We start from the raw sequence: 27,836 nt of genomic DNA on the forward strand, positions 1-27,836 counted from the left end.
AATTACATTTTGGGCTCCTTCTTATTATGAGTGTGTTAGTCTCCCTGTGTTTAAGATAATGAATGTCCACTAATTAAATGAGTTACTGACAACTCACTTAATTAATATCTTTGTCCAAGAGTAGTACCACTCAACCTTATCATCATGTCGAACTAAGTCCACCTGCAGGGTTTAACATGACAATCCTTATGAGCTCCTCTTGGGGACATTCTCAACCTAGATTTCTAGGACACAATTTCCTTCTATAATCAACAACACACACTATAAGTGATATTATTTCCCAACTTATCGGGCTTATTGATTTATCGAACTAAATCTCACCCATTAATAAATTAAAGAAATAAATAACAAATATATGTGCTTGTTATTATATTATGATTAAAAGCACACACTTCCATAATAACTGAGGTCTTTGTTCCTTTATAAAGTCAGTATAAAAATAAACGACCTCTAATGGTCCTACTCAATACACTCTAAGTGTACTAGTGTAATTATATAGTTAAGATAAACTAATACCTAATTACACTACGACCTTCCAATGGTTTGTTCCTTTCCATCTTGGTCGTGAGATACTGTTTATAATTTATAAGGTACTGATAACATGATCCTCTGTGTGTGACACCACACACCATGTTATCTACAATATAAATTAATTGAACAACTACATTTATCATAAATGTAGACATTTGACCAATGTGATTCTTATTTCTAGATAAATGTTTATACCAAAAGCTAGGCTTTTAGTATACATCCTAACAATCTCCCACTTATACTAAAAGACTAAGCTGTCATATCTGCTGCCATACATCTGATTCCTAACCCTTCAACATGCCCATCATAAGCTCTTGCCTTAAGGGCCTTAGTGAAAGGATCTTCCAGGTTATCACTTGATGCAATCTAAGCGGCAACAACTTCTCCTCGTTATACGATTTCTCGTATTGGGTAGTACTTGCGCTCTATTGTGTTTACTTGCCTTATGGACTTATGGTTTCTTCGAGTTTGCTACTGCACCACTATTATTACAATAAATTGTAATAATTTTGGACAAACCAGAAATCATGTCTAAGTCCATCATGAAGTTTCTGAGCCATATAGCTTCTATGGCTACCTCAGAGGCTGTCATATACTCAGCTTCTATGGTGGAGTCCAAAAAACACATATACTTAACACTCCTTCATAGTGATGGCTTTACTTCCTAAAGTAAACACAAAAACCCCGAGGTTAACTTACTATTGTCCCTTATCTGATTAGAAACCAGAATTCGTGTAACCCACAAGGAGCAAATTATCTGCCTATCATATAATCTCTAATCCCTCTAAGGTACTTTAATATATGCTTTATGGCAGTCTAGTGTCCCGGTACTGGGTTACTTCAATATCTGCTAACTATGCCTTAGGCAAAACAGATATTCGGTCTCGTACACAGCATTGCATACATTAGGCTTCCCACATCCTGTAACGACCCAAATTTCCTCAATTAGAGTCCTAAAAGTAATTTAAAAATATTTAAAAATACTATAGAAATATTCTAGGGATTTTTAGAAAATTTTAAAGTATTTTTATGTAATTTTTGGAGGTCGTTTGGTATTTTTACTAAACGAAGGAAGTTTCGACAAAAAAATGTCCAAGCCAAGAATTGAACCCATGACCTTTGGCTCGGTCAAAACCCAGCTGACCAGGTGGGCAAACAGATTTTTCTATTTAGAAAAGGCAGCGAATTTATTTAAGATAGTTAACAGAATATTGGATTATAAAAAGGATAAGTTGATCTTGGATTTGTTTGTTTAGAAAAGGTAGCGAATTTATTTAAGATAGTTAACAGAATATTATAAAAGGGATAAGTTGATGCTGGATTTGTTTGTTTAGAAAAAGTAGCGAATTTATTTACGATAATTAACATAATATTAGATTATAAAAGGGATAAGTTGATGTTGGATTTGTCTGTTTAGAAAAGATAGCGAATTTATTTAAGAAGTTAACAGAAATATTAAGTTATAAAAAGGGATAAGTTGATGCTCTATTTTCCCGTGACTTAAACCATTCTCTCCTTCTCTTCTGCGTACGATGGCGGAGCTCGGGTAGAAAATGAAAGGGAGTTAGGGCATCATCTCCGGCGGCCGGCCAAGGTCCTATAAGCCCTTTTTGTTCGGTTGTGAGTCCAAGAATCAAGGTAAGTGCTTCTGTAGATTTTTATGTTCCTTTGTTCTTCGATTTGAATTAAGCTTATAGTGCAGATTTTTAATTAAGCTCATATGTAGATTTTTATGTAAGCTTATAGTGCAGATTTTAACTAACTTATAGAGCAGATTTTAATTAAGCTTATAGTGCAGATTTTAATTAAGCCTATAGTGCAGATTTTAATTAAGCTCATAGTGCAGATTTTTATTTAGGCTTATAGTGCAGATTTTAATTAAGCTTATAGTGCAGATGTTAATTAAGCCTATAGTGCAGATTTTAATTAAGCTTATAAGTGCATATTTTTATGTAAGCTTATAATACAGATTTTAATTAAGCATTGCAGTGTAGATTTTTCATTAAGCATTTCAATTACAAATTTTGAGTTCCCTATCAGTATTTTGAGTTTAAGAAAAGTATAAGAAAGATAAAGAAAAGAAAGAAAAAGGCCAAGGCCTTAAGTAGATCCCAAAGTTAAGACTTTAGGGATTTTGGCACATAAGGTGCTATATATTAGAAGTATTAAAAGATAACAAGTATTTTACTTTTATCAGTGGCACTATACTAGACTCCCAGATGTCCTTGGGCTGGGCTCGCATAGTCCATCCCTAGATTTAGATAACCTAGTATGCAGGACTCTCAGTAGTTCTTGGGCTGGGCTCCCATAGTCGGTCCGTAGGTTTAGATAACCTAGTATGCAGGACTCTCAGTAGTCCTTGGGCTGGGCTCCCATAGTCGGTCCCTAGGTTTAGATAACCTAGTAAACCCTACTGGATTCGGGACCAGCTATCTCGGGTCTAGTTAGGGATGCGCGCATAGCAAGTACAGTTGCCGGGCCCAAGAAGAAGTTGATTACTATTTTGAAGTATTATAAGTATAAGTTTTTGAACAAGTAAAATGAGTTTTACATAAACATAAAGTATTAAAGATTAAGTTAGAACAAACAAAATAAGTTTCACACAAGCATAAAAGTGTTAAAGTAAAAAGTTTTAAACAAATGGAATAAAAGAATAAGTTTAGAACAAATTAAATAAGTTTCATTTTGTTTTAAAAGCAGCAAATTGAGTTTTCTTTTATGCTAGCATGTTATTTAGATTAGCTTACTGTTCTTTGCTATTTTCTGAGCATGAGTAGCTTTACATGTTTAGCATTTCAGCCTGTTTGATTCTTTTATTATTAGATGAGCATGAGTAGTCTTCAGTAAGTAATCAGTTAGATCATGTTATAGATATATGTACATGCATATTGAGAATTTGTGAGTTAGACAGCGCTTACTAAGCATTTTGCTTATAGATTGCATTTCCTCTTACTGCAGATAAAGGAAGACGACAAGGTGGCGCGGATGATGTGTGATGCCTTGACTATAGAAGCCTTGGGACCTAGCATAAGAATTTATTAAGATTGTCATTTATTAAGAATGTATTAGATGAGTCATTTAGTCTTCCGCTGCTAGTTAATTGTATGTTTCGAGTTCTCCGAGAGTTTATGTATTGATCTTTACATGTGAACAACTCTAATTAAGTAAAGTTAGTAGTCCAGTAGCGCTCCGCCCTCGCAGTCCAGTAGTGAGGAGGGTGGGGTGTTACAAGTTGGTATCAGAGCAGTTCCTATTCTCCAGCATCACACATCAGCACCAACCTTGCCATCTTCAAGTAAGAAAGTATTTAATTTTTAGTATGATTTTCTTTATTCTTTATAGTAAAGAGAAATCCTTAGAAGTATTAGATTATATGTACAGAATAGGGAGATGTTTAGAAGTGCTTATAAAGTTAAGAATTCTGCTTAGTTTCTTTTACATAACAAGATGTGTTCTGGGATGGTGGTATGATCTGGGGACCTAAGCCCGGTGAGCGCGCCAGAATCAAACAAGATATGTTCTGGGATGGTGGTATGATCTGGGGACCTAAGCCCAGTGAGCGCTCCAGAATCAAACAAGATATATTCTGGGATGGTGGTATGATCGGGGGACCTAAGCCCGGTGAGCGCGCCAGAATCAAACAAGATGTGTTCTGGGATGGTGGTATGATCCGGGGACCTAAGCCCGGTGAGCGCGCCAGAATCAAACAAGATATGTTCTGGGATGGTGGTATGATCTGGGGACCTAAGCCTAGTGAGCGCGCCAGAATCAAACAAGATATGTTCTGGGATGGTGGTATGATCCGGGGACCTAAGCCCGGTGAGCACGCCAGAATAAAGGGGAACTCCGGTCCTAAGTTCGGACCCCTACCAACCTAGCGCTAGGGTAGTTGTCTGATCAACAACTTATGTTATGGTACTACTAAGTGCAACTAGGCCACCACAATAGTATGTTTATGAGTATGCATGCAAGTATGTTCAAGTCATGTAATGTTTATATTTACGTTTATGTTTAGGTCTACGTTATGTTCATGTTATGTTTTTGCCTATGCATATGGACATGCTTGTGATCGAGCCTATCATTATGTTTAGTTCATCTACCATGCTTACATTTATGTTGTCATGCTTATGTCACTGCATATACTTATGTTCATTGTATGTAGGTTAGGAGGTCCTAAGATACCTTTGATGTGGTTTTCCTTAGTACATTAGATTATGGACGCTAACTAATGCATGTACAAGGTGGAGAACATGCTATAGAATTATTCTAAGTTCGAGGACGAACTTTTTATAAGATATGGGGAATTATAACGACCCAAATTTCCTCAATTAGAGTCCTAAAAGTAATTTAAAAATATTTAAAAATACTATAGAAATATTCTAGAGATTTTTAGAAATTTTTAGAGTATTTTTATGTAATTTTTGGAGGTCGTTTGGTATTTTTACTAAACGAAGGAAGTTTCGACAAAAAAAGTCCAAGCCAAGAATTGAACCCATGTCCTTTGGCTCGGTCAAAACCCAGCTGACCAGGTGGGCAAATAAATTTTTCTGTTTAGAAAAGGCAGCGAATTTATTTAAGATAGTTAACAGAATATTGGATTATAAAAAGGATAAGTTGATCTTGGATTTGTTTGTTTAGAAAAGGTAGCGAATTTATTTAAGATAGTTAACAGAATATTATAAAAGGGAGAAGTTGATGCTGGATTTGTATGTTTAGAAAAAGTAGTGAATTTCTTTAAGATAATTAACAGAATATTAGATTATAAAAGGGATAAGTTGATGTTGGATTTGTCTGTTTAGAAAAGATAGCGAATTTATTTAAGAAGTTAACAGAAATATTAAGCTATAAAAAGGGATAAGTTGATGCTCTGTTTTCCCGTGACTTAAACCATTCTCTCCTTCTCTTCTGCGTACGATGGCGGAGCTCGGGCAGAAAACGAAAGGGAGTTAGGGCATCATCTCCGGCGGCCGGCCAAGGTCCTAGAAGCCCTTTTTGTTCGGTTGTGAGTCCAAGAATCAAGGTAAGTGCTTCTCACCTGCAGTAGGAGTAGTTTCAGACCTTTGTTCTTCTTGAATTCGAAGCATGATGGGCGCTTATAGTGCAGATTTTTAATTAAGCTCATATGTAGATTTTTATGTAAGCTTATAGTGCAGATTTTAACTAACTTATAGAGCAGATTTTAATTAAGCTTATAGTGCAGATTTTAATTAAGCCTATAATGCAAATTTTAATTAAGCTCATAGTGCAGATTTTTATTTAGACTTATAGTGCAGATTTTAATTAAGCCTATAGTGCAGATTTTAATTAAGCCTATAGTGCAGATTTTAATTAAGCTTATAAGTGCATATTTTTATGTAAGCTTATAATGCAGATTTTAATTAAGCATTGCAGTGTAGATTTTTCATTAAGCATTTCAATTACAAATTTTGAGTTCCCTATCAGTATTTTGAGTTTAAGAAAAGTATAAGAAAGATAAAGAAAAGAAAGAAAAAGGCCAAGGCCTTAAGTAGATCCCAAAGTCAAGACTTTAGGGATTTTGGCACATAAGGTGCTATATATTAGAAGTATTAAAAGATAACAAGTATTTTACTTTTATCAGTGGCACTATACTAGACTCCCAGATGTCCTTGGGCTAGGCTCGCATAGTCCATCCCTAGATTTAGATAACCTAGTATGCAGGACTCTCAGTAGTTCTTGGGCTGGGATCCCATAGTCGGTCCCTAGGTTTAGATAACCTAGTATGCAGGACTCTCAGTAGTCCTTGGGCTGGGCTCCCATAGTCGGTCCCTAGGTTTAGATAACCTAGTAAACCCTACTGGATTCGGGACCAGCTATCTCGGGTCTAGTTAGGGATGCGCGCATAGCAAGTACAGTTGCCGGGCCCAAGAAGAAGTTGATTACTATTTTGAAGTATTATAAGTATAAGTTTTTGAACAAGTAAAATGAGTTTTACATAAACATAAAGTATTAAAGATTAAGTTAGAACAAACAAAATAAGTTTCACACAAGCATAAAAGTGTTAAAGTAAAAGTTTTAAACAAATGGAATAAAAGAATAAGTTTAGAACAAATTAAATAAGTTTCATTTTGTTTTAAAAGCAGCAAATTGAGTTTTCTTTTATGCTAGCATGTTATTTAGATTAGCTTACTGTTCTTTGCTATTTTCTGAGCATGAGTAGCTTTACATGTTTAGCATTTCAGCCTGTTTGATTCTTTTATTATTAGATGAGCATGAGTAGTCTTCAGTAAGTAATCAGTTAGATCATGTTATCGATATATGTACATGCATATTGATATTTTGTGAGTTAGACAGCGCTTACTAAGCATTTTGCTTATAGATTGCATTTCCTCTTACTGCAGATAAAGGAAGACGACAAGGTGGCGCGGATGATGTGTGATGCCTGGACTATAGAAGCCTTGGGACCTAGCATAAGAATTTATTAAGATTGTCATTTATTAAGAATGTATTAGATGAGTCATTTAGTCTTCCGCTGCTAGTTAATTGTATGTTTTGAGTTCTCCGAGAGTTTATGTATTGATCTTTACATGTGAACAACTCTAATTAAGTAAAGTTAGTAGTCCAGTAGCGCTCCGCCCTCACAATCCAATAGTGAGGAGGGTGGGGTGTTACACAGCCGAAGCATAAGGAACTACCACTACAAGAAAAACCCTCATAGACATCGGTGAAACAACAATGGTTTTAAGCAAAAACCGATGTCTTTGAGTATTTTACACCAGTTTTTCCAAAAATCGATGTCTATGAGCGCAGATTTTCGCTCATAGACATCGGTTTTTTAGCCGATGTCTATGAGCACCTTTTTTTTCGTTAATAGACATCGATTTTAACAGCAGTTTTTAAAACCCGGTGTCTATGATAAATAAAATAATTTAATTTTTCCACCAATACTTAGCCAAAATTTACAACACTTCACTCTTCCCTCCAAACCTAAACCTTCCTCTTCCTAGATCGCGCCGTCCTTCCCCTTCCTAGATCAACGCCCCTTCCTCTCCCGATCAGGATCAACACACGACTCCCTCCCTTGTGAGGTCTGCGGAATGCCCCGCTTTCCCAAACGACCACATCCATATCCTCTTTCCCCTTCTCTTCTCCTCTCCCTTCCGTCTTTGCCCTCTCGCGGGTTGCTCCATCTCTTAGGGTTTCTTCTCCTCATGCTTTCTGGTTTCTCCGTTGATTCGTCGGCGGCCTTTTCCCCGGAAATCATCTTGATTCCGTTGCTGTTTTTGCTACTGGTGCTCGGATTTGGCTCCTCGGGGCTGCTCCTTCATCGTCTGCACTCATGGCGGCTCTCGTCAAACGCGGAGGTGATCCCTCGTTGATCCTTGTATGCTTAGCTTGTTTCTTAGTGTTTTCTTGGAGGAAATTGGTCGGCTCTAGGCTAGATCTGTTGGGATTTTTGAGTTCCTTGTTGGAATTTCTTCGCGCTGGTTGTTTTGATGGCTAGACTTTCTTTTGAGGGGTTTAAAGCTTGTTAAATTAAGGTGATGGTGTAGATCTATTAATATTTTTTAGTATTTACTTTTATTCTTGGTTTTGACTTCACTTCTCAGGTCAGAGGTACAAATCTTTGATTGGTTTTGCTTCTGCTTCATTTTTTTGGAGGGACAATTAGGGACCTTCAAGGGGACGCAAAGGCAAAGCAACCCTCCAAAATAAAATTTCTTCTATCTTTTGCACAGAGTGCCAGGGTATTGGTGTGGCCATCCAAGGAGAAGAGCTTGAAAAACCAACAATTCCCTTGTCTGAGGTTCGCAATCAGTTGAACTGCTTCTTGTATAATTTTTGTTTGTTACCTTCCCTTCTTGTGATGGTTTGCTGTTCTTTTTATAATCTCTCCAGATGTCCCTATATAAACTAAAAGCAATCGAAGCTAACAAGGCATGGATGAAGCATCCTAAAATTCTTCAGAAATGCTCCACTGGACTTCATTTCCCATCTGAGCGTGTCAGCAATTATGAGGTTAGTAGTTCATTTACTGATATATGCCCATTGAAAACCAACACGCTTCATCTTAATATTATGTACATTTTTTTTAAATCATGAATAGGAAAACGTGAAGCCTCTAAAGCTGCTGCATTTCTTTCGGGTTGTTGGGTAGGAGAAAGCTCAATATACACCAGACTCGGTGAATTAATTCACTTGTAAATATCGTTAAATCCCTTGTACTAGTTTCTTGTAATTTGGTTACGCTGGTAGAAATTAGGTAGTAACAATCCTCTGTAACAAAAATTCTTCACATAATATAATTCTTAACAATAATAGGGTCCCTAATATAATTTTTGTAAGTTTTAGATAGATTGCAGAGAGAACTTGAAATACTATACTTGATTACCTTACAAATTTCACTGATATTTTTTCTATATTTTGGTTATTCTCTCAGTATTCCTAATCTAAATCAGGTTGTATTTATACACTTTGCTATTACACTTTACTATCTGTATCAGGATCTTGGTCAATTATCCCATCAATTTAATGGTTATTAATATTGAGGTAAAGTGTGGTAAAGGATTATACTTGGGTGAGGAATTGACATGTCTTATCTGTATAAACGGTGGTTTTCTTTTTCAATTTTATTTGTGCAATTATGTGACATTTTTTTTTATTTGGCAATTTGTCATAGTATTTGTTCTGAAGTATGTGAAGATCAAATGTTATTTGTTACTTCTTCCATTGATATTCTGATTTTCTTTTGATGCCTTGGAGTTGGATAAATATTATTCCTTTTGCTTTGATTCTGTTTAATTTTTACCAAGATTGTAGTTATATCTAAGAGGTCAAGGAATATGCAGGCCAAGGTTCTAGGTGCTCTCTAGCCTACATTTTGCACCTCCTTTGAGCTGGAGCATTGTTTTTTTTTTGGAAGAATTCATGTTCCTTTTCAATCTCATGTTTAATGAACCTTTCAATAAATTAGTGTTAATGTATTCGGATCACAAAATGTGAATTCACATCTATTGATTATGTGGAAGTTTAATTATAATCATGCCTCCTCCATGCTGCTTAGATTTATGAGGTTTAAGAATGAAGGAAGAATCTTTCATTTTATTCTTTTGAAAATTTATTATGTTAATATAAGTAGAATCTTTTTGAAGATAGTGTAAATAAATTATTTTATATATTCCAAGAAAAATCATAATAATCTAATATACACCATGCATCACTATATTTAGCATCTTTCAAATCAGTTGTCGTATAACAGATTATTTCAAATTTGCAGATCAAAAAAGCTGAGCAAATAAGTAAAATTATGGTAAATGGTTTATTTTTGTAAAGCATTTGATCCCATGTATCTAAATTATTGGCTTATTCTTGTTTTCAGTGTTTTGGTTCCTGGTCATTTATGTTTTGATAAATTATGCAATTATATGGAATGATAGCAGAAAAAGTAGTGAGGAACTGATTTTAACAATACTTTAACCGTTGACTATTGGATTGAGGAATTGTTCTTTCTTTAAGCACACAGAACTCTGGTATTGCATTTTTAGGCAGCAGAGTTTTTTGAAAATCTCATTTATCATTGTTCTATTGAAATTTGTTTTTGGAAATTGAATGTAACTAAGCACAGCATAGCATGCTAGCCATATTGAGAAAGATACTAGAATGGCAAAGTGGAGGTGACTGGATGTAGTTTGAAGTGGTTGCATGCTGAAATTGTATATCTTTCCATTGAATGCCCTCAGTACTCATTGAGTTCCTTTTACTAAATGATATATTATTTCTTTTCTTTTTTGCTTTAATGAGCTCTACTTATGTTCTCCAACTAGTTGCGTGTTTCATCTTATCGCATATCCATGCTAATGATTATTTGCTAGCATGTTTAATCCTAACCACGAGATCAATAATTATTTTCATATGTTCCTTTGTTTGACATTGAGATACTAATTTTGGGTGTTGGTGCACCAAATGTAGTTTCTTATAATCGATGAAGCCGACCGAATATTGGAGGCTAACTTTGAGGAAGACATGAAGCAAATATTTAAGCGGCTGCCAAAGGTATGCTATTTAGTTCCCTTCGGTTTATAGTTATTACAGGAGTGTTGCAAAGTCGGCATCATGTTTTATAATTATCACATTCACTCCCTAATATGCAGACAAGGCAAACTGTTCTATTTACAGCTACCCAAACTAAGTAGGTTTCTATTTCTTTCTAACTACTATTCATAATCATTTTGGTTTTCATTTTCTTTAACTTACAAAAAAAAATTGCAGGTTGAGGATTTTGTGAACTTGTCATTTAAGGAAAAGCCTGTATATGTAAGTGTTGATGATGGAAGGTCGAAGGTAATCTCCAGATTTATTTTATCATTTTTTTTACTAGGTTGTTTCGTCAATAGCAAGATTGACACGAATTCATCTTTCTCAGGTGACCGTCGAAAGGTTGCAGCAGGGCTATTGTGTCGTGCCTAGCAATAAAAGGTTTCTGGTCTTGTATGCTTTTCTTAAGAGGAACCTTTCGAAGAAGATAATGGTCTTCTTCTCCTCATGCAATTCGGTCAAGTACCATTCTGAGCTTCTTAGATACATTCATGTCGATTGTCTCGATATCCATGGAAAGCAAAAGCAGCAGAAACGAACTAGTACATTCTTTGAGTTCTGCAAAGCTGAAAAGGGTATATACTGCTCTGCACTGATGTTGCTGCTCGTGGACTTGATATTCCTGCTGTGGTAAGTTAAACTTTGCTTTTATATTCATGCATTGTCTAATCTTAATGCCACATCTTGTTGATTGGCCATAGGACTGGATTGGCCAATATGATCCTCCTGATGAACCAAAGGTGCGAGTTTAACCAAATGGCATGGTACCCTTTAAGATGCCTTATAACAGATTATTTTGTTTTATTTTATTCAGGTAAGAGAACTGGAGAATCAATTAAATGGTGAGAGGACAACCAAGAAGGATGTTGCAAAGTTCCCAAAGCCTCATGTGGCTCCTTTAATATGGAAGCCTCCTTTACAAAGAATCACCAATCAGTTGTCACCCTCAGGAAGAATAGTTATGTGTAATTTGTGGATACTGACTTGATGTGCACAATATCTATTATCTTTTTATGTTGTAAGAAGAATATTTATGTGTTGGTTATATAGATATTGACTTGGTGTGTTTAGATATATCGGTGCATTTTTATTTGTGATTTTCTTAGTGAATTAATAATATTAACTTAATTTTATGATTTGCTTGGAAATAATATTGGTTTTTCACTATTTTAGAAATCGAATTTGTGTCGTTAAACAATACTGATATTACATCGGTTTTCCACCGCTGCAAAACCAATGTCATTAACTAATATTACATTGGTCGTATACCGCTGCCAAAACTGGTGTTATTAACATATAATATTACATCGGTTTTACACCCGATGTCATTAAGTGATACTACACCGGTTTTAACCCGATGTCTAAAATGGCAGACCTTTTACATCGCCTTCATAGACATCGGTCAAAAATGTAATAGACATCGGTGGAAAACCGATGTCTATGAGGGTTTTTGTTGTAGTGTGCCTTTATGTCCTCTATCTCCTTTGATGTCTTCGGAGACATCTCTTTATATAAAGCTACTCCAAGTCTAAAAGGTAAGAAACCTTTCTTGGAGTTCTGCATTCTAAAACGAGCAAGGATTGTATGAAGCTCGGGATAAGCACAACATTCTTTTCTTGCGATCCTTTATGACTTTGATCCCAAGAATGTGTGCACATTCTCCTAAGTTCTTAATATCGAATTGTTTGGACAACCATACCCCTACTTCCGACAGCACTTTGATATTATTTTCCAACTACCAAAAATGTTATCTACGTATAGTACAAGAAATACCACCACATTTCCATCACACTTTTTATATACACAAGACTCATCCGGTTTTCTAATAAATTCATAGGTCTGGATTACTTTATTAAACCGGATGTTTCAAGACCTTGAAGCTTTGCTTCAGTCCATAGACTGATTGAGTTTATACATAAGATGTTTCTTTGTCCTTTGCAATGAACCCTTCTGGTTGCTTTATATGGATGTTTTCTTCAAGACTTCCATTAAGGAAAACTATCTTGGCATCCACTTGCCAAATCTCATAATCCATATGAGCAACAATAGATAAAGGATTACGGATAGACTTTAAGCATAGCTACCGGTAAAAGGTTTCTCTTTTTCAACAAGGTTTGCTTTGAAAGTATACACCTTCCTGTCTGTCCTTCCTTTTCTATTATAGACCTAATGGCTTTTACACCATTTGGTGATTTTTCAAGCTCCCAGACTTTATTAGAATACATATATTCTAATTCTTCATTCATTTCTCTTTGCCAAGATGCTACATCTTTATTTTGGAGTGCTTCGTCATATGTCCAGGGACCAGGTTCATGTCCACCAGGGATCAAGTCCAAAGACTCTCCCAAAGCATGAATCTTTTAGGTTGCCTAACAACCCTCCCACTACGACGAGACACTTTGTGTATCATTTGTGATACGTGTTGTAGTTTCTTGTGATATTTCATCTTGTACAGTTGGTACTAGGTTAGACGTGTCCTTTAATTTCCTTAAGAATAATTTTTACTCATGGGCTTGTGGTTTATAGTATAGTCCTTTTCTCAAATCGAGCATTAGTGCCAACAATGACCTTCCGATTTTAAGGACTACAAACCTCTTTTCGTTTTTCTAGGATAACTCACAAACAAGTGAACTCATGTCCAATTTTTCAGTGTCTCTCATGTGCTAGACCACCCAAATCCGAATATGCTTCAGACTAGGCTTACACCCATTCTGCAATTCTGTGGGAGTAAAGAGTTCTGACTTAGAAGGTACTATGTTCACTTCCGTTTCCAGTGTATATCCTTAAAAAGAATTTGGTAATTTTCTAAATAACTCATCATCGATCTAATTATTCCATAAGAGCCTTATACCTTCTTTCTACTACACCATTTTGTTGGGATGTACCAAGTGCAGTTAGTTGGGATTGAATCCCTACTTTTGATAAGTGACTCCTAAATTATCTCAAGAGGTATTTGCTACTATGATCTCACCGTAGTGTCTCGATATTTTTACTTTGGCATTTCTCCACATCAGCCTCGTACTCTTTGAACTAATCAAAGCACTCAGACTTGCGGTGTATCAAGTAAATCTATCTGTGTCTCAAATAGTTGTCTATAAAATAGACGAAATATTCGAAACTACCTCTTGTCTGGATAGTCATAGGACCACACAAATCAGAATGAACCAATTCCATTATATCTTTGGCTCCATATCCCTTAGGCTTAAAAGCTTCTCGGTTATTTTTCCTTCTAAGTAAGACTCTCAGGTTGGAAAGATTTCCACTACCAATGAACCCCAAGAGTTCATTGATTATTATCCTTTGAATCCTACTCAAGTTAATACAACCTAGCCTTAGACTGCCAAGGATGTGATTGGTTCATTTTCGAAGGTTGCTTTCTCTTATTAATTCCATTGAATTGTAGGAGTTATTGGATTTATAAATTGTCAACCAACGTACCAGAACATATATCTTTCCTATTATCTTGATAACAACTTTATTATCAAAATAGACACAATATCTATTCTTTAATAGTTTAGAAACTGCAATCAGGTCCTTTCTAAACTTAGTACGTAAAGATAATTTCTAAAATCCATATTTTATTCCTATCATGGGATAAGCATCTCCCACTGCAACAGTTACCACTTTTACAGTAGTGCCCATGTAGACGGTGACTTCCCCTTCATATAGTTATCGGGTTTCCTGGAACCTCTGCAATGAATTGCAAACATGATCAGTGGCTCCCGTATCTACACACCAGGTACCGGTAGATAACACCACTAATCATGTATTAACTAATGAATGAAATACACCTATATTGTTCTTTTTTCTAAGAGGACAGTATACCTTAATGTCCAAGTCCTATTTCCAATCAATACAATTGGGACTACTAAGTTTATTCAATAGTATAATAACTAGGGGATTGACAAACATTTTAAATCCTAAGAATCAAAAAAATATTTGGTCAAGACCAACACCTTAAAATCCCCATGAATTTTGTATGTCACGATAGTGTGAACGTATACAAAATCAAAGAGGAGATTTGACCCATTAATTTTATTATCACAACATCCTAATATTATGACAAATAAAATTAATAGTTGGTCTATCAAATATTTGGTCAAAAACTTTGAATTTGAAATAATATTGATTCCTCAAAATAATATCATTTAAATTCACCAACACCTCAAACACCGTGAATTTTGCATGCCACGATAGTGTGAACGTATACAAATTCAAGCATTTGTAAGAGGAGGGTTTTACCCATTAATTATCTTGTCAATAAGTCTTTATGACAAATAAAATTACCTCAAATACCATGAATTTTGTATGCCACGATAGTGTGGACATATACAAAATCTCAACATTTGTAAGAGGGGGTTTTAATTTTATTATCATGTCATCCTATCTTTATGACAAATTAATAGTTGGTTTTATTCGGTTACACAAATAATAGTAGTGACTCCGATGGGAAGGATACTATTAGATGTGCCTAAGTGTATACCATTACTTGACACTTAGTCCATTAATAAGATTGTGCCCCTTCCGATGGGGAAGATAACACGCTCTTAATTAATTTCCTATAGTCATCCAAAATGGAAGTTTGATCTAGTGATCTGCAAACAAACTCATCCGATATGGAGGAAGGCACTCAGAGTCAACGCGCAAGTTTGTTTGCATCACTTACAAACCAATAATGGAGACCGAGGAATTTATTTAAAATCCCTCTCCCACTTAGTTATTTAAAGTGAGAAATTTTGACTATGCTAGCCTACTTAACATGCATACTAACAAACACACACAGCACAACATAAAAAAGCAATAAACAGAAAAACTAATTTTCAACCATTATGGCTTTTATCTATTGTTGTCCTCCGTGTGTCGCCAACCCTATCTGCTTCCATCTTTGGCCACCGCCACCGGGTCTAGTTGTCGCATCCATCTTGCTTCTTGTTCCGCTGCGCCTCTGATCCTCAAAAGGTTCCACGCCTTGCAAGATTCGATTCGCGGCATAAATAGAATTTTACATTTTTCGATCCTATATTCCTCGAAGGAATATACGTGTAAACTAGATTGAACATAAAATAAAATTTACATCCATCGATCCTATATTCCATAAAAGGAATGTACATGTATCTAGATCAAAAAATAAAATCCTAATAAAACTAAATACAGCTCCTGCTGTATTTTATAATACAATCATGCACACAGAATAAAATGCCCTTGACATGTCCAAGGGTCCAATCATACACACAATATCTATCAGCCATAATAGTTGGATCCGGCATCTACAAAGTTAGCACATCCTACTATTATCATGCCTAAATTATGTATGACATGTGCATAATTAAACTAATACCAAATACACAGAGGCAAAACCCTAGCACTGATACCAAATGTTGGTTGCTACTCGGAAAGCCTAACGGTTCCACTGTACAAAATTTTTGTACAAAGGTCTGAACCTTTTCCCTAGCTACCATGTGTTCTTTTAAATTAAACTTGGATCGCCTGCGGAACTTAACACGTTTGATCCTATGTTTAACTTATTTGTTCTTTTAGGTTTAGACTTGGATCTCCTGCGGAACTTAACACGTTCGATCTAAATCACCTAGGTCAAGAAGTCAATTAAATATTTATTTCTAAAATTGGCTTCCAGTACTGCATGGTGAGACACTTGGCCTTCTTGGATATGGGAGCAACCACCACCAGCTAGACAAAGCCTTTTAAGGAAATTAAATATTTAACCTTCCCATAGTAACCCTAAGTTAACCGCTAAGAACAATCGAATCACAAGGAAAAGAAAAATAAAAGAACACAACATCGAAAACTATTTCGAAAAAAAAAACTAGAATCACATGCCTCTTGTATTTGGTATTTTTACAAAGAAACAAAACTAGCATGATGCGGAAAACAATTACTAGTTATACCTTTCTTTGTAGACAATGACCTCTTGATCTTCTACCGTATTTCTCTTCTAATCTCGGACGTTGTGTGGGCAACAATCTTCCGAGACGAGAACCGCCAAGGCACCTTCTTCTTCCTTCCTTCAAGTTTCGGCCAAGCACAAAAGCTTCCAAAAGATGAAGAATTTTTCCACCAACCAAGCTCTAAAGGATGCAAGCTTTCTCTCCTTCTTCTCCAAGCTAGAACCATCCACCAATTAAGACTCCAAGATCATGAAAGGTTCGGCCACAAAGATGGAGAGAAGAGAAAGGGAAGAGGTCGACCACACCAAGGAAGAAAAGAGGGAGAAATAGAATAGAGGTTGTGTCTAATGAAGGCACCCCAACCCCCTCTTTTATAATCCTTGGCCTTGGCAAATAAGGAAATTTAATTACAATAAAATTTTCTTAACTTTCTTTGACAATAGCTATTAAGGAAAAATTAATTTAATCTCCTTTAAAACCATGCTATGGCCGGCCCTATCAAGTTCCTCCAAATAAGGCAAGTTTTAATCAACAAATTAAAACTTCCTTATTTGTTTCTGAAAATTATAAAAATAAATTTCTCTTTAATAATCCCTTCATGCTTGATGTTTATAAAAGGAAATTTCTATAATTTAAAATTTATCTTTTCAACATGTGGATGATTTACAAATAAGGAAAGTTTTTACCAAAAATTAAAATCAACCTTTTAATCTACAAATAAAGAAAGCGATTTAACTCTTCTCTTAATCTTTTGTAGAATCTTATAAAAGGAAATATTTTAATTTTTAAACTCCCTTTTAAATCATGTATTCCACATAAGAAAAAAATTAAAATTAAAATTCCTTTTCTATTTTTAATGGCCGACCACCCCTAGCTTGAACCCATGCTAGGGCCGACAACAATCAAGCCCATCTAAACATGGCTTGGTCGACCCTTGCTTGGGCTCCAAGCAAGGCTTGGCCGGCCCCTTTTAGATGGGTACGAAGGTGAGTATAGGTGGGTATTGTACTCTATAATTAAGAGGCTACGATAGGGACCGAGAGGAGGAATTGGTTTTGGTCTCCCGATGAAATTAAGCATCCTGTGTTCGCCCGGAACACACAACTTAATTTCATCAATAATAATTCATTCCACTAAAGAACTATTATTGAACTACCGCACCAATCCCAAATTACATTTTGGGCTCCTTCTTATTATGAGTGAGTTAGTCTCCCTGTGTTTAAGATAATGAATGTCCACTAATTAAATGAGTTACTAACAACTCACTTAATTAATATCTTAGTTCAAGAGTAGTACCACTCAACCTTATCATCATGTCGGACTAAGTCCACCTGTAGGGTTTAACATGACAATCCTTATGAGCTCCTCTTGGGGACATTCTCAACCTAGATTTCTAGGACACAGTTTCTTTCTATAATCAACAACACACACTATAAGTGATATCATTTCCCAACTTATCGGGCTTATTGATTTATCGAACTAAATCTCACCGATTGATAAATTAAAGAAATAAATATCAAATATATGTGCTTGTTATTATATTAGAATTAAGAGCACACACTTCCATAATAACTGAGATCTTTGTTCCTTTATAAAGTCAGTATAAAAAGAAACTTCCTCTAATGGTCCTACTCAATACACTCTAAGTGAACTAGTGTAATTATATAGTTAAGATAAACTAATACCTAATTACACTACGACCTTCCAATGGTCTGTTCCTTTCCATCTTGGTCGTGAGATACTGTTTATAATTTATAAGATACTGATAACATGATCCTTTGTGTGTGACACCACACACCATGTTATCTATAATATAAATTAATTGAACAACTATATTTATCATAAATGTAGACATTTGACCAATGTGATTCTTATTTCTAGATAAATGTTTATACCAAAATCTAGGCTTTTAGTATACATCCTAACAGGCACAAAGTCCAGACGTGTAATACCCCGGTTCTGAGATTCTGGTTAAGTATGTATGACTTAAAAGGTTAGATGATACTATCCATATCACCAAGGTGCACCTTCCTTTTCGGAAGCCCAAACTTAAGAACTCCAAAGTTAAGCGTGCTTGGCTTGGAGAAATCTGAGGATGGGTGACCTCCTGGGAAGTTTTCCAGGGTGCGTGCGAGTGAGGACAAAGCACGCTGAAAGGACCTCCGGTGGTCTGTGGAGCTAGTCATCAAACTGATAGGCAATTCTGGTGTCGTTCCTGGTTCGGTCCGGGAGGGGTCCGCTCGGGCCGAGGCGTTACAGATGGTATCAGAGCAACCTTGCGACCGTGAGTGCGCCTGTGGTAGGAGCACCCAGGGCACCACCTAGCAAGGGAGATTCTGAGATTTGTTTGTGGTGTGATTTGTGGTTACACAACGAGGACGTTGTGTCTTTAAGTGGGGGTGATTGTAATACCCCGGTTCTGAGATTCTGATTAAGTATGGCTTAAAGGGTTAGATGGTACTATCCATATCACCAAGGTGCACCTTCCTTTTCGGAAGCCCAAACTCAAAGAACTCCAAAGTTAAGCGTGCTTGGCTTGGAGAAATCTGAGGATGGGTGACCTCCTGGGAAGTTTTCCAGGGTGCGTGCGAGTGAGGACAAAGCACGCTGAAAGGACCTCCGGTGGTCTGTGGAGCTAGTTATCAACCCGATGGGCAATTCAGGTAGCGTTCCCGGTTCGGTTCGGGTGGGGCCCGCCCGAGCCGGGGCGTTACCTTGCGACCGTGAGTGCGCCTGTGGTAGGAGCACCCAGGGCACCACCTAGCGAGGGAGATTCTGGGATTTGTTTGTGGTGTGATTTGTGGTTACACAACGAGGACGTTGTGCCTTTAAGTGGGGGTGATTGTAATACCCTGGTTCTGAGATTCTGGTTAAGTATGTATGACTTAAAAGGTTAGATGATACTATCCATATCACCAAGGTGCACCTTCCTTTTCGGAAGCCCAAACTTAAGAACTCCAAAGTTAAGCGTGCTTGGCTTGGAGAAATCTGAGGATGGGTAACCTCCTGGGAAGTTTTCCAGGGTGCGTGCGAGTGAGGACAAAGCACGCTGAAAGGACCTCCAGTGGTCTGTGGAGCTAGTCATCAAACTGATAGGCAATTCTGGTGTCGTTCCTGGTTCGGTCCGGGAGGGGCCCGCTCGGGCCGGGGCGTTACAAGACGGGTCGAAGGGATAATTAGACATCTGGCAGGTAAGTGAAGGTAAGTCACTGGAGGGGAGTGACTATGAGGACGCGTTCCCGGGAAGGGAACATTAGGCGTTGATTCGACTTAGATCCATTTCGGATACCTAAGTCGAGATCACTAGATTCCAGTCTCGAGGTGACGGAATCTAATTACTATTCTTTTTTTATCATAAACTGTGCTAACACTTTGTTTTGTAGGATATTTTACATTTATGCTTCGGGCTAACATTTTCTTGCAGGAAAATGAAGTTGCTGGAAAATGGAGTCCGAGCGTCCGGAAGGGATCCGGACGCCCGGAATGCAAACTTTATCCCCAACACGTGTCGACACATAGAGATCACTGACTGGCTCAGTTACATCACATTCAGGGCGCCCTGAAGGGATCCGGGCGCCCCGAACCTCCTATATAAGGAGGGTGAAGGCTGAAGCAAAGATAAAACTCACGATTTGCTCTTCTGTGATCCTGCGACGTTGTGAAAGCTCTCCGACAAGTGCTATTCTTTTTCTATTTTCTATTGTCGGCTTTCTTTTACTAAATAATTCCTATACTGTATTTGTAATATATTTTTTTTTTTCAAATTATTAGTGATTGCCCAACGAAAGCACTCAACGAGTGCGGGTCTTGGAGTAGGAGTCGACATAGGTTCCGAACCAAGTAAAAGATTACTTGTGTTAGCGTTGCTCTCTTTTTACCTTTCTTTTTCCGTTGTGTGCTTACTCTACGATATTTTTAAATCGCTATTCACCCCCGTCTAGCGAAACTCATCGATCCAACAAGTGGTATCAGAGCAGGTACCGCTCTGATTTGGTGCAACCACCAATCAGACAGGGGGTGAAACTCGTTTCTTTCTTTTTTTGATTTTCTATTTTTTGTCATATTCCAAACTGGTATTGTTACCTTTTTGGAATCTTTTTCGTTGCAATTAATCTGAATTGGTGCAACACCAATTCAGTTTTTAGTTTTCTTTTATTTTATTCCGCACTACTAATCCAAGACCTTGTCTTGAGACCTTTTTGTCTATTTATTTACTTGTGTGCAGATTAAAATGTCTCAAATTGAAGGCTTCAGCACAGTACGCCTTCCCCTATTCAACAGGGATGATTTTTCGTACTGGAAGAAGTGGATGGAGGTCTACCTGAAGACCGATTTCGACCAATGGTTCAGCGTCACCAGAGGCTACAAAGTACCGATCGACAACTCCGGAATACCACTAGACCCGCAACAGTGGACTCCGGACATGAAGAAAAAATCGTCAACAGACTTCAAAGCGCTCAACACACTACAATGCGCACTGATGAAGGAAGAGTTGAACCGAGTTGGACCACACCAGAATGCGAAAGAACTATGGGACAAGTTAATCGAGCTACACGAAGGAACGAGCGTCGCCAAGGTAACGAAACGTGATCTCCTTTTAAATAAGTTATTTAATATTAAAATACAGGAAGGAGAAACGGTGAGTCAGCTTCACGCAAGGATCAAAGACATCCTCAACGGACTCCACACGATAGGTCATCAAATGGAGAATTGCGATCTAATCAGGTATGCGTTAAACGCTTTTCCGCGTAATACTTTGTGGGCATCTATCGTGGATTCCTACAAAATTTCAAAAAATTTATCTAAGCTAAAATTAGACGAATTATTTTGTGAATTAGAATTACATGAGCAAACTAACACTGGGACTGAGAAAGGTATTGCTTTATTTGCAGGTTCCTCCAAGGAAAGAACGAAGACCAAGTCTGAACATGAAGATGACTCTGACCAGGATTCTGAAGATGAAGAGTACCTAGTGAACCTGGTAAGGAAAATGTTTAACAGGAGGAAGAAGATCTTCAGCAAAAAGGACCTAAAAAAGATCAATTCCCTAACCGAACCAAGGAATGTGACCTGCTTCGGGTGCAACAAGAAGGGTCACTACAAGAACAAGTGCCCGAGGTTGAAGAGCAACAAGACGAAGACATGCAAGAAGAAAGCTCTCAAAGCAACCTGGGACGACTCCTCATCAGAAGAATCAGAGGTCGAAGATTAGAAGCACCAGAGTCATCTCGCACTGATGGCCCTCGAAGAAGAATCGGAGGAAGAATCAGAAGACGGGTCCGAACCTGAATCGAGCCACGAGTCCGTACTCGTTTTCGAAGGTCCCGAAGAGGTATACGCTAGTTTGAATAGAAAGTACTTTAAAATTATTGCATGTTTAAATAGGAAATTAATTACAATAGAAAATGAAAACAAATTGCTCCTTGAAGAGAATCAAAATCTCAAGGAATAAATCACAAATTCAAATCCAACTCAAGACCTAACACTTGAGGAGGAAAATTTATCACTAAAAATATAGATTAATAAATTAAAAGATCTTTTAGAGAAATTTACAACAAGATCCAAGAATTTAGATCTAATTTTAAATAATCAAAAAGTAATTTACAGCAAAACCGGACTTGGCTACAAGTCAAGTTCAAATAAAACATTTAAATCATTAATAACCCAACACAAACAATCAAGTAAAGCTTGGGTTCCGAAAGCGTGCTTAACCACGCAAGTAGGACTCAACCAATATTACATACCCAAAGAAAAAAAATATTATGCAAAGTTAAATAAATCAAATCAAAAATCAAAATACAAACCTAGACCAACAAATTCAAAATCTAATTTTTTTAAAACCCACCAAAACTTTGAATATCATCAAGTCAATTATAATTATAAAAATAATAGACATAAATAAAGAACTAAAAATCAAAAAATAAAAGGTCAATAATTCAGGGGGAGGCTCCAGAATAGCTGGCACCTCTAAAAATAATCTACTCGATAGGGTAACCAAACTAACCTACCCGACAGGGTAATTAGGACTAGTCAAAAAAGGACAACAGTTTAACTTGACCTACGGTACTGGTGAAGTTTTGGATGATAGTACGTTAGGGAAACTTAGTCTATGCATGTCTAGGAAGATATGACTTCGACCTAGTGCATTTGGTTAAGTGGAACTAACCGAAGCTACTCCTTACGGATTCTAACTAGTTAGACCAAGGTTTTGTGTTAAGTTTAGTGGATAGGACTATTTGGAAAAGCTCGAAGGAATGGTTACTTTATTAATGTCCAGGTGACTCACCATAGCCCAGAAGTTTATCCAAAGAATGTCTATTTGCTCAGCCCAAAGCTAAACCTGGATCTAACACAAAGTTAAACCTAACCCTAAAATTTAAATTTAATTCATCTCACAAAAATTATAGCTTTCCCTAAATAAAAACATAGATCGAGTGAGATGACTAAAGACTTCAAATTGAATCGAACCAAATCGAATCGAATCGAACCAAATTGATTCGAATCGAATCAAATCAAACCAAATAACTAAATTAAATTAAATTAAATTAAAATTAATTAAAATTAAATAAAATCATTTTAAAAATTGTTTTAAAAACTTTAAAAATTATTTTAAAAATTCTTTTAAAAACTTTAAAAATTATTTTAAAAAATTATTTTAAAAAATTATTTTAATAATCATATTTTTAAAAATTGTTTTAAAAACTTTACAAATTATTTTTTAAAAAAATTCTTTTAAAAATCGTTTTAAAAACTTTAAAAATTATTTTAAATAATTATTTTAAAAATCATTTTAAAAACTTTAAAAATTATTTTTAAAATCATTTTAAAAACTTTAAAAATTATTTTAAAAGATTCTTTTAAAAATCATTTTAAAAACTATAAAAATTATTTTAAAAAATTCTTTTAAAAATTTTAAAAATTATTTAAAAAAAATCCTTCAAGAATCATAAGAATAATAATAATAAAATTGTTTAAGCATTATTTTCCTTATAATTTTATAAAAATAATTGAACTTAAGTAAGGTTGAACTTAAAATATAGACTATCCCTCAACCCCTACTTATTGTAGGAAATCAAGTGGATCTTGGACAGTGGTTGCTCCAAACATATGACTAGAGATCACACCAAATTCACTCAACTTACCTACAAAAGTTTAGGAATAGTTACCTTTGGTAACAATGGCAAACTCAAGGTTATTGGTATAGGTAACATTGAGCTTAAAAGTGACTTCATTATTACAAATATTTTACTTGTTGAAAATTTCAAGTATAATCTCCTTAGTATCAGTCAATTGTGTGACACCAGATATGAGGTTAAGTTTTTATCCTCAGAATGTCTAATCAAGCACCTATATAATCCTACGATAAGTCTAAAAGGGTTTAGAAAAGATAACATCTATGCGATTAACTTAACCACCTCCTGAGTTAAGTGTTATTTAACATGAGAAGAAGAAACGTGGTTATGACATAGAAGAATGTTACACACTAATTTTATAAATATAAGTAAATTAAATGGATTAGTTAGAGGTTTACCAAAATTACCTAACTTAGACTCAACAATATGTAATGCTTGCCAACAAGGTAAACAAATAAAATCTACTCACAAACCAACTAATCAAACTCAAACCAACTCAATACTAGAACTTCTACACTTAGACTTATTTGACTCTCATGGGGTCAAATCAATAAATGGCAGTTTATATTGTCTTGTAATAATAGACGACTATTCTAGGTTCACTTGGGTAAAATTCTTAAAAAATAAGGATGAAACTTTTGAAATTTTTACAAACTTTTACAAACAAGTTGAAAATGAAAAGGACCCTAAATTGAAAGAATTAGAAGTGACAATGGGGGGAAATTTAAAAATCATTATTTTAATAAATTTTATCTTGAAAACGGATATCATCGCGAATTTTCGTGTCCTAAAACTCCCCAACAAAATGGAATAGTAGAAAGAAAAAAATAGAACTTTACTTGAAGCCTCTAGAACTATGTTGAATGAATATAATTTACCCAAGAACTTTTGGGCAGAAGCTGTCAGTACAGTCTGCTATGTGCAAAATAGAACAACACTAAATAAAACACATAACAAAACTTTTTTTGAAATATATTATAATAAGAAACCCAATATAAAATATTTTAAAGTATTTGGGTGCCTAGACTTTATCTTAAACACAAAAGAACACTTAGGAAAATTCACCTCTAAAGTAGAAGATGGAATCTTTGTAGGATACTCTCTAAATAGTAGGGGGTACAGAATATATAATAAGGTTACATTAAGAATTGAAGAAACTACTAATGTGAAATTTGAGGAATCCAAACAAAACTTGGAACAAACTCAACTTCAACTAATTGAATTTACTCAAGAAAATAGTAATCAAGAAGGAACAAATGATCACGAAGAAGAAGAAGAACCTTTAGAAAATCAACCACCTAGAACTATAAGAGTCAACCCAAATCATCCAATTGATCAAATAATTGGTGATCCAGACTTAAGGGTTCAGACTAGGTCATCTTTTAGAAATCTAAGTCAAATTTCTCTGATTTCAAAAAATTGAACCCAAAACTGTAGCTAAATCATTACTTGATCCAAACTGGGTCATAGCTATGCAAGAGGAACTAGCTCAATTTGAGCGTAATGAAGTTTGGGACTTAGTACCAGGACCCAAAAATAAGAAAATAATATAAACAAATTAAGCGAAACTGGGAAAATTACTAGAAATAAAGCTAAGCTAATCGCTAAGGGGTTTAGTCAAGTTGAATGACTTGACTATGATGAAACTTATGCCCCAGTAGCTAGATTAGAGTCCATTAGAATGTTACTCAGTTATGCAACCCATAAAGGGTTCAGACTATATTAAATGGACGTCAAATCTGCCTTTCTAAATGGACTGATAAAAGAAGAAGTCTATGTAGGCCAATCACCTGGGTTTGAATGTCTAGAACACCCTGACTATGTCTTTAAATTAAAGAAAGTCTTATATGGACTTAAGCAAGCACCCAGGGCTTGGTATGAAAGGTTAACCTCTTACCTAATATCCAAAGGGTTTAACCAGAGTCAAATTGACCCAACCCTATTCGTTAAATTAATAAAAGAGAACATATTTATAGCCCAAATCTATATAGATGATATAATTTTTGGCTCAACTAATTCAGAATTTTTAAAAGAATTCACAAATTTAATGGAACAAGAATTTGAAATGAGTTTAGTAGGAAAATTAACTTACTTTTTAGGACTGCAAAACAAATAAACAAATGAGGAAAATTATATTTATCAGCAAAAATATACCAAAGAATTACTTAAAAAATTTGAGATGGAAAAAACTAAAGAAATAAAAATACCTATGACAGTTAACACTATTCTAGATGACGACCCAAATGAAAAATCAATTGACTTAAAATACTATAAAAGTGTCATAGATAGTCTACTGTACTTAACTGCAAGTCGACCCAATATCTTATTTGCAGTGAGTATGTGTGCTAGATACCAAACCTGTGCTAAAGAATCTCATTTGACTCAAGTCAAAAGAATCTTTAGATACCTTAAAGGAACAACAAATGTAGGAATCTGATATCCTAGAACTAACAATTTTGAATTAATAGGGTATTCTGACTCAGATTATGCTAGGTGTAAATTAGACCGCAAGAGCACAAGTGGTGGATGTCAACTACTAGGTCCATCACTTGTCAGCTGGTTTAGTAGAAAGCAATACTGTGTTGCTCTATCTACAACTGAGTAAGAGTATATAGCTATAGGAGAATACGTTACACAACTATTATGGATGATGCACACCTTAAAAGATTTTAACTTAAACCTTACAAATGTAAAAGTGTTAATTGACAATATTAGCTTAATTAATTTAACAAAAAATCCTGTGCATCATTCAAGAACCAAACACATTGAAATTAGGCACTACTTTATCAAGGATCATGTCACTAAAAGAGATATTAAACTCAAGTACATTGAGTCTAAATCTAATCTAGCTGACATATTTACCAAACCCCTCCCTGAAAGTGAGTTTAGCAATATACGTAGAAAATTAGGAATGTGTTTAATGGACTAGGATCCTTGAAATTCTTAAAACTATTTTCAAAAATCGATCATTTCTAAATTCTAGGATAAAATGTTTTTATATTTTCAAAACATCCAATTTTTAGAATTTCAAAAATAGTTTTAGCCTTAGACTAGATTAATTCCTTAGAAAGCATGTTCCCTTAGGACTAGTACTTGAGCATCTCACCAACACCCTAGGATTTCCTTGTTTGTGATTGTTGAACATAGAAAGGGGTGAGATGTATAGGCAAATTGCCTGGACTTAAGATGTTTATTTCAGTGCATTGACATAAGTCTGGGCATTAAATACCAAACAGACATTAACAGGTTAAGTCATTCAGTTTAGTCAAACACTAACTTATTACAGTTAGACTTAATCTGACTAACTAAGTGAAAGCTGCTATTCTCTAATAGTCAATAAGTAGTTAACTAGTTAGACAGTTTTTGTAATGTCAGGTTCAGAGGGAGGATTAATTATTTTTATACTTATTTTGAAATTAATTTTTGAAAAATATCTCTTTGTAACTCTAACTAAGTGTTTTAAAAATTTTGTTTAGATTTTTCAAACTTAGTTTTGAAAGTTAGATCTTCTTAATTAGATTGTTTTAAACTTAGGTTTGAAAATTGGTTTTATTTTTCAAATTCTAAACTTTTCAAACTTAATTTTGGAAATCATACTTTTTAAACTTAGTTTTGAAATTTAGACCTTCCAAACTTAGGCTTAAAAAAAATTGATTCTTAAAAATAAACTTTATTCGGGTTTGTAACTTAGACTTTTCCTACTTCATTTTGAAAATTATATTCTACTTGTTTTTATTTTTAAAAAAAACATATTTTTGGAGGTTACAAACTTAGGTATGAAAACAGACCACTCTTCGTTGGATTTTACAAACTAAGTCTGGAGAAATAAAATCTTATTTAGTTTTGAAAACTTGACTTGAAAATTGGACTTAGCTCTAATAATTTTTTTTCAAATGCTATATTTGAAAATTATGTTTTCAATTTGCAAAACTTATTTTGAAAAATTAAGTTAAAATTACTAATTTTAAAGATAACTATCTTTAAGTCATCCTTCTAATGTTAAATATTTTTTTCATAAAAGTTATCTTTCTATGTTTCTAGCTTAAACTTCCCCAAGTTATTTTGACTTATATTTCTAAGACTTCCTTGCATTTTTAATTATAATTTGTTCTATATTGATTTTTGATGAATGTCAAAGGGGGAGGGTTAGGTGGTTTAAGTTAGTTAAACAAACAATAAAATTTAAAAGCTAACTTAACAACCTTATAAATGC

General features: G+C 35.2%; 1 pseudogene; it reads left to right on the forward strand.

Moving 5' to 3' along the window:
• Nucleotides 1–10,813: 10,813 nt before the first annotated feature.
• On the forward strand, nt 10,814–11,336 carry LOC121994701 (annotated as a pseudogene).
• Nucleotides 11,337–27,836: the final 16,500 nt, after the last annotated feature.

Source organism: Zingiber officinale, chromosome 6A (genome assembly GCF_018446385.1).
Source record: "Zingiber officinale cultivar Zhangliang chromosome 6A, Zo_v1.1, whole genome shotgun sequence".
Lineage (NCBI taxonomy): Eukaryota > Viridiplantae > Streptophyta > Magnoliopsida > Zingiberales > Zingiberaceae > Zingiber > Zingiber officinale.